Below are 8695 nucleotides of genomic sequence, written 5' to 3' on the forward strand. Positions count from 1 at the left end.
TGCCTTCTTTCTGACTATTTGCTCTCACAAGCTCAGTCTCTCTGTCTCTCGCTCTTTCACTTCTAAGTTTCTCTCATGCTCTGGTTTCATTTGATTTCCAACCACCGCCCCTCCCCTCCGCCAAACTCCAGATGAGTGAACTTGATTTCTATGTGTCAGTTCCAAATTCCCAGGAAAGATGCTCTGTCACCCTCTGGATCTTCTGTCCAACCCATGAGTTGTGGCCAGATGAGCGAGTCCCTCTGGGACCAGCAGAGGGTCTCTGCCCAGCCCCCAGCCACCACTGTGGGAGCACATAGCTCTCCGTGGAGGAAGTACTGGCTGTGACCTTGTGTCACTAAGTGTGAATTTATGTCTTCTCTTGAACCACCTTCATCCTCCTAAACAAAGATGAAAATTAAACACTCCCGGGATTTGTGTCATGGAACACTCAGGGTGGGGGCTAATGGGGCTGGAATTTCTGCTGTATTTAAGGGGCTACAGTGAATCCCCAACGAGAGCCTGCAAAGGGAACAGCACCAGCCCCACCCGGCACTTAGGGCGCTGAGTCTGCGTGACGTTGAGCCAGGCTTCTGACCACAGCTCAGGGGTCTGGTCTGACCAATTAGCCTTTGAAACCAACCAGCTTTGGATTCCTCAATCCCACCCTGAGGTTTTACCTGAACCATCAGCTTCTGTATCTCTGAAGACAGATGCTGAGGACCCTTCACGTAAGCCGTTCGCACAGCCCTGTTCAGGCCTTTGTGCTGCACGGTCTGCCCGGCGAGCTGACCGAGGTTGGTATTTTACTGATGTTAGAAGTAGTCTGGTTTCCCGATGTACTGTTTCACTGAACAAGCAACAGAAGCCACTTCTCGCTGATAAAAGCAGAAAAGGGACATAATGAAAAGATACTGGGAGGGTGTGTGGAGTGGCCAGGACCGGAGCCAACCCAGGAGCTGTAGGAGGTGTTAGGGAGCCCCAGGCACCAGGCTGGGAGGGGTGCTACCGGGCCCCCTGCCACCCCAGAAGGGACCCCCCTCCACCCGACCCTCCACCTCACTCACTGCAGGTTCATGTCCCGGCAGGGCCAGGTCACACTGAAGCCACCAGCACACACCTCAGTGGGGGAGCTGGCCCCGTCTGAGCTGCGGGCGTGCCTGGTGTGGGGAGAGGCCCAGTTAGAGGAAGGCAGTTCCCCTACTGTTCCGAGTTAAGGTGCAAGTCAGTGCCCATCACTCAGGAGAGCCAGGCTGGACGGACCTCATTGTGGTGACTAGGCTGTCTGAGTTCACTTATTACTTTCTACGTTTGAAGGCCCTGGAGGGAGAAAAAGTGAAGGTTCTAGTACTTATTTTGTGTTTCCCACGTACCAGGTGTGGTAAACAAGCCACTTCAGACAAGGCCCGGAGCAACCACGTAAATAGGCCACGGAGCAAGTCGTGCAGTCAGGCCTCTGTGGTCCCGAAACCCGTGTCCCCATCGGCTCCATAGTTACCAGTGGAAACTAGGGGGATTTATGGGACTGTGTGCTCCTGTGAGGGCTGGGATATGTGTGTTTAAGTCCACATCTTCAGAAACTCGGCTAGAACCACAGCCACTGATTGCACGGTAGCAGAGGAAGGGAGGATTCCAGCCTCTGGTCCAGCTCGTGTGGAGCTCAGAAGTTCTTCCTCCTGTCCTGAAAATAACACCAGATCTGAGGGAGCTGCAAACCCACTGCTCTTCTTAGATCCCAGAAGACTGAGAGGGAAAGCTGCTCCCAACTCAGAGAGGTTGCAAAGGGAACAGCGGGCAGGCTTGGAGAGTCACAGCTCCCAAGGCAGAACCTGCTTTTGTAAGAACCCTGGGGGCAGGCAGATTTAACAGGTCCCTGAGGCCAGCAGGAGGCTCAGTGTGGGGAAATCAGAGTGTGACAAGTCCAGGGGGCCAGTCAGAGGGGCCCCATGCTCTTTTTCATGTATTTTACATCCAGGACCATGTCCTGTTCTCAGAATGAAGGTCAGAGGATAACTCCTCATGCTTCCTGCCTGGAGAGGAGAAAATAACTGTATTGAAATACACCCAGAACATTCTGTTTCATTGGGGGAAGTTGTTTTTTGTTTGTTTTTTTAATGAGAAATTATTTTACCAGAGCCTAACCAACCTGGGAGAAGGGAAATCCCTTCTGTGTCACCCAAATTGGGGTGGGGGGAAAGAGACACACTTGTGGAGGTCACAGCTCAGGGCACAGGCTCAATGAGAACTTATCACAGGACTGCAGATGCCCTGCTCTGTCCCGCTCCCCCAACACCTTACCTCCATGTCAGTAGGGCCCGTGTGTAATAACAGGAATAATACTAACAGAAGTAAATGTCTCAGGAGTGTCTAGGGAAAACCCAAAGACAGCGGGGAGATGAAAACAAGGACACACAGGCTGTTTTAGCCTCTCACACCAATAGCTGTAGCAAACTACACACAGCCCAGCCCCAGTAGATAAACAGACAACCTCACAGAAGAAATTATTTATTTTGGTTCTCTTACCCAGTGCATTCCATGGTGCATCCTCGCCTAGAATTGAGTGGAAGCAAGTCCATCTCAGAAGGGACATAACTGAAGAGGGATGGCTTCCCAGACTCTGAGGGGCAGAGAGAGCACCAGCCTGGGTTAGAGAAAGGTGAGGGGTGGGGTAGGGTGTGGGCTGCCTTCTTCCCCATATAAGGAACCTTCCTGAGGCCAGCACAGTAGGAGGGAGGGCCATGGGGTGGAAGCAGCCAGACTTCATCCTGAGAACTGTTGGGATGCCTCAAAGGGACCATTCAGGTGCCCAAACTGGGCCCTGATTGAGGGAGCCAGTCGGTCTGACTCAGAGCCCAGGACTGAGGTGGGCTCACAGCAGGCCGGTATTACTTGGCCGGATCCATTTCACTTCTCCGAAGCCCTGTGTAAAACATGAAGCGTGGACGGCCTGGTGAGCACAGCTCTGCCCTCAAGACCGGTTTCAACTCCTCTCTTCCCAGAGAACAGCATCTCTGAACCCGTCCTGGGTGACCTCACAGAGATCACCCTAGTGGCCCAGGCTAGTGACCGGGAACATGTACCTTCCTGCAGGCAACCCCTGACGTCCACTGATGCATCATATACTGGCAAAGAGTGAGTCACTGTGCATTGGTCTAACAGCAGAGACTCTGCCAAAGGCCCAAGAGGTGGTGTGTGGGACATGCAGGGGTGCAGGAGTGTAAGCAGTGCAAAAGTGTAACTGGTGACAGGGGTGCAGGGGCTGTGGAGGGCGCAGGCATTTCAGGGGATGTGGGGGTGGAGGGATGCAGAATTGCAGAGAGTAGCAGGGGTGCAGAGGTGCAGGGAGTGTAGGGATGCAGGGAGGTGCTCAGGGACCTGGCCAGGATAAGAAGGCAAGTGCACATCCTTGCAGTCAGCCTGACCCCGGTGGGCTATTGCAATGCTTTTGGGCGGCGGCTGCTGCGGTGGCGGTTGGGAGGCTCCCCGGGCAAGCCGATCGATTTCTTCTCTTCCCTGCAGCCTGGCCTGGGGTGGGGCTTGGCCGCCGGAGATTCGCCAGATGTTGCACTCCAGGTAAGCTTGCTCCTGGGAGGTGGGGCGGTTAGGTCAGAGGGCGGTGGCAGCGGCAGAGGGGCGGAGCGGGCCTACCCCTGGCGAACGGGTGGAATAGCTGCCTTGTCCTTGCTGCTGGGCCTGGGAGCGGCCTCTTCTTCCCCAGGTCGCCGGACACTCCTGTCCCACTCAGCTTGCTGAGTGCGGAGTAGGGGCGGGGCCGTTAAGGTGCGGGACCCACGGGGGGAGGGAGGCTGCCGCGGGGGAGCCGATCAATTCGCTCCGCTCTCCCCGGAGGCGGAGCCAGGGGCGGCTTCTGCTGCCCTAGAGGCGGGACGCGGGTCTCCAGATGAGCTTGCTCCTGGGAGGCGGCGGCGGAGGCGGCAGGGGCAGGGGATGTGTTCCAGGGAGTTGCTCCATTTCTTCTCTCCCCCACGGCCTGGCTTGGGGGCGACGTCTGCCGCCGGAGATTTGCCTGAGGTCCGACTCCAGGTGAGCTTGCTCCTGGGAGATGGGTGCGGTGCGGTCAGGGGGCTGGTAAGGTGGTGGCTGCAGGCATAGGGAGGCTGCCCCGGAGGAGATTGTGGATTAGCTCCATGTCTGCACCGCGTGGCCTGAAGGCGGCCTCTGCTGCTCCAGGTCCCGGGACACCCCTGTCCCACTTTGCCTGCTGGGGGCGGGAGGCAGGGTAGTCAGGGTACAGGGGTGGCGGTGGTCGGGGGCCTGCAGCGGGGGAGCGGCCCATTTGCTCCCATCTTCCCCGCGTCTTGTCCTGGGGGCGGTCGCTGTTGCCCTGTGTTACGAGACGCGTGTATCCTAGTCGGCCTGACCCCGGGAGTTGGACTTGGTACTTTGGGGGTGGTGGCAGCAGCGGCAGGTTTTCCCATGGAACTTGTCCATTTGCTCCCACTTCCCCCCATGGTTTGCCCTGGGGGCGGTCCCTGTTGTCCCAAGTTCGTCGGACGTCCTTCTCCAGGTCAGCCTGCTCCCTAGAGAAGGCCACTGTGAGGTCATGGGCAAGAGTGGTGGCTGCTGCGGGGGTAGGGGCTGCCTTGGGGAGCTGGTGGATTGGCTCCCGTCTCCCCGATGGCCTGGTGTGGGAGTGGCCTCTCCTGCCCCAGGTCACCAGACTCACGTGTCCTACTCAGCCTGCTGGGGGAGGGGCGCCCTGGGCGGTGCCTTTAAGGTGCGGGGGTGGCGATGGCGGGGGTAGAAGACCTGCAGCGCGGAGCCTGTCAATTTGCTCTCCTTTTCCCCGCGAACAATCCTGGGGGCGTCCTCTGCTGCCCAAGAAGCCGGATGCCCGTCTCCAGGTCAGCTTGCTCCTGGGAGACGGGCCCGATGCGGTCAAGGGGCAGAGGCAGTTGCGATGGCTGGCTGCCCCGCCTAATGGGGCCACTTCTTCTCCTCTCCCCTGACCTGGCCTGGGGACGTCCTCTCTGGCGCAAGATTCGCCTGACACCCCACACCTGGTCTGATTGCTCCTGGAAGGTGGGCGCGGTGAGATCAGGAGGTGGAGAGGACAGGGGCTGCCCCTGGAGAGCTGGAGGATAAGCTCCAATCTCTCTGCAGGCCTGACGTGGGGGCGGCCTCTGCTGCCCCTCGTTCCCAGGTCATACTTCTTCGGGTCATATTTCCCCGGGGTTGCGGTAGGGTGCGGGGGCGTCGGGGTGTTGGCGGGGGTATGGAGCCTGTCACTCGGGAGCTGGGGGTTTAGCGCCCATCTTTTCCGCAGATTGGCCTGTGGGCAGCCTCTGTTGCTCCAGATCGCAAAGCAATTTCCCTGACAGCTTAGCCACCAGAGGTGGGCAGGATGGGCTGAGAGGGCTGAGGCAGCCGCCAAGGCAGCGACGGAGGGGGCTGTCCCTGGCCAGCTGGTCAATTTGTTCCCATCTCAACCTTTGCTGCCCCAGTTTCGCAGAACGCCCTTCTCCAGTTTATTCTTCTCCAGGGAGGTGGGCGCAGTGCATGCAGCCCGAGGTCTGGGCTCTCCCTTGGGAGGGGCAGAACTCTCTTGTTCTCCTTTGTCTTTATTCTTCAGCGAAGTGGTTACTGGACGCAATTCTTAATTCTGAGAAAGTGTAGCCTGTGTTATGGAAGAGCTGCTGGACAGTGAGGTTTCTGGGTGGATTTTCACATCAGCTGATGCCCCAGGCCGGCAGGAAAGCTATTACTCAGAGCTTCTTAGTCTGGGGTTGGGGATGGCCCCGCCATCCTCGCCATGCTTTTTAAAAATGTGTTACTCCCCTCTTTTTCCTAGGTGACATTTTAGGTTATTGGGTCTCAGATTGCTGGCACACTCATCCCTGTTCTCAGACATCTTTTAAACTTGGGTGAAGTGATAAGTAGGGGAAGATGATTTACTGAAAGGTAAGAATACTTAAATTCGCATTAAAGCTACATTCTGTCAATCTTTCTAAAATGATTTTCCTCTGATTCTAAATCCACGACCTAGTGAATGTTGTACTCCTGTGTAAAATCATTGATCTTCACATCACATTTGTTGAGTGGTCAACGAGATTTGTTAATTAGATTATTCCTGAAAGGAAAAGTTCAGGCTTTTCAGAATTCCTTGTCTGATGTCACCCAGGCAGTCACAGTAGAAGGCAGAGCTGATATAAAAATCCCTCAGCTGCCTGAACTGCAAAGCTTCTGGGATTACTGATCCCTGAAATGCAGGTGACTCTTGATGATAATCTGGGGGATGGTTTAAATGATCAGATTCTTCCAGTCCTATAAATGGGTTCCGTAGCCCCAGCCCCGGGAGAACTGGACATAAGGGCCATATCGTGTGTGGTGGGATGGGAAGGCAAGGTGTAAGAGCTGGAATCACTGAGATTCCACACTCGCTAAACACAGACTCCAGAGCCTAATTGTTGTCAGGTTCTGTTCTGGATTTGAGAGTGTGTTCATACATGATTCTTGCCCTTCTGGAGTCACTGCCTGGGTGGAAGTAACCTTTACATAGATCTGTGGAGGATGACATTTAAGTAGATGGGCTGTTATGGTTCTCAATGTGCCCAGGCTTGCTCTTCCAGGCACTCGTGGGACTAATGCGAGTCATGTTATTCACTCATTCACTGATTTATTACCCTTGAATTGATCACTCGTCCCACAGTAAGTGAAACAAGGTAACAGGAAGCTGAGTTTTGTCCCCTCTCCTATCACTGATTGTTTTTCAGTCGGGCGCCCTGCGTATGCATTGTGAAACGGTGGTATTTCGTGCCCAATGGGGCAGCACTGTCAGTTCTGAGAATCAGGGGAGACACATGGGTAGGACAGCACCCTGACACACATGGCACCCCCCATCCCGTGAGACAGAATTGTCGATGCTCAGGTGACCCGATGTAGACTGCGGTGCTAAACCTGAGCATGTTTAGTTATCCTGGTGGCTATGAAAATACAGACTACCAGTCGCTACCTCTGGAGACTCTGAGGGTGTGCACCCCAGGATTCTGCATTTTAAGAAGCACTTTAACGAATCCTGATGAAGAGATCTGAGTGTCCCACGGAGAAACACTGGTGTGCGAGGCACCAATATTGAGGATTCTCAGGGAACGATGTCTTTTTAGGATGGTCCATGGGCCCTCACTTTAGACTTTTGCCTTGAGTTTAATTGTATGTGTTCAGAAGTGATGTCTTTCAATTCCAGTGCATGTCAGCATGCTCTGTGCAGGGATTTACTCTCAGTAGATGGCAAAAACTATGATTCTTCAGGTCACCGAGCTACACTGTGAACGATATTTTATTTTGGTTTTCTTTGTAGCAATGCAGAGTCTCCCGAGAAGAGATTTAGACTCAACAGCTTTGTGTCAGACTTTGGAAGACCGCTGCTGCCCAAGGTGTTCTCTGGCAGTGCAATGATGAATCTAGGTCCCTCTTTCACTGCTACATCAATGAAGTGGACCACTTGGACAAGGCCAAAGCTGGTATCCCTACCATAGCCCTTTACAGTGTTATTCGGCTCCAGGAAGCCATCAGATGCAGCAGGTGGCCAGAGGAGGAGCCGAACAGACTCATGAAATGTGACATCCCCAACTTTATCAACACGGACCAGAACTCTGCCTTTGTGGAAGATGATTTCCTGATTTTGTAACTACCGATTGTTCTAGAAAATAAGCCAGTTGCCCAGAACTCACACAAAGACTTGAATTGAGAAACGTGCTTTCTCAGGTATCTTTCTGAAGATGTGAAGTCTGTCTTTGTATGGAAGGAAGTCCCCTTTCACAAAACTGAATGTGTTTGTGTCTGAGAGAGGGAAATGGAGACAGAAAGACGAAGAAGCAGAAGAGAGCCCCCTCAGAAGAGATCTAGTTAAGGTGAGTTTTTGTGCCTTTAAAAAACATTTGGGGTTTTAGGGGGAACAAAGTATTTACACTGTCTTATTCTCCTCATTGGAAACCTTGGCCCCGTCGTCAGAGTCAGCGGCCTTGAACGGGGGTTGCACGCTGCGTTTCATCTGGCACTGCGACTTCCACGCTCTGCCTTTAGCACGTTGCTTTGCCTGTCAGGGTTGCCACCCTTTTAACTGTAAGGTGAGGAGTCTGGAGTAGATGACCCACCCCAGCTCTGCTGTTTTGCAAATTTCTGATTTCGTATTCGGATGAGTCTGGGATACACCCAGAGCAGTATAAACCAGGCCCTACCTCCTGCCTATTGCTGGGGCATCCCTCAGGTCTGTGCCTTCTACTGAACCCTTTACTGAGCCCAGCTTTTGTCAGGAGCCCAAGTGCCTACCGGGATGGCAGGGGACTTGTCTTTCGTGGTCACGGTGGCCAAGAATTCTATTGGTGTGCTGAAACAACTCTTCTGAGATCCTCCACCCACCCCTGCTCAAACCTAATGACAGCACTACGGTTCCTTTCCTAGGAGGAGGATCAATCCATGGTGCATTTTATGACAATCCTGTCCCCAGGGATGCACGGAAGTTTATCAGCTGAGTGAGGGGAGGTGCCTCTGTGTCCCTGTATCTCTGTCTGCTGACAGTTCGCTGCCACCGGCTACTGAACAAGAAAAGTGCTATTCACGATGTTGTGTGTTTTCCAAATGTGTAGGTGATGGTCTTGTGGCTCGTGCGTGGGCTTTGATTTGGGATGGTGAAGGGCTTATAAATACCTCATCAACATGTATTCGAGGTGGCCTGGTGCCACACAGATTTGATTCA

At 54.1% G+C, this 8695-nt stretch overlaps 1 protein-coding gene across 1 annotated transcript in view; it reads left to right on the forward strand.

The window, feature by feature from the left end:
• LOC140698889 (uncharacterized) overlaps positions 1-7576 on the forward strand; it is a 142472-nt gene extending 134896 nt beyond the window's left edge. The window contains exons 21-26 of the mRNA XM_072970748.1: positions 2507-2635; positions 2979-3111; positions 3499-3552; positions 3829-4023; positions 5792-5901; positions 7298-7576. The gene's annotated coding sequence lies outside the window, so the exon portion shown is untranslated. The remainder of the gene's footprint in view (positions 1-2506; positions 2636-2978; positions 3112-3498; positions 3553-3828; positions 4024-5791; positions 5902-7297) is intronic.
• The last annotated feature ends 1119 nt before the right edge of the window (positions 7577-8695 follow it).

The sequence above is a fragment of the Vicugna pacos genome, chromosome 10 (assembly GCF_048564905.1).
Source record: "Vicugna pacos chromosome 10, VicPac4, whole genome shotgun sequence".
Classification (NCBI taxonomy): domain Eukaryota; kingdom Metazoa; phylum Chordata; class Mammalia; order Artiodactyla; family Camelidae; genus Vicugna; species Vicugna pacos.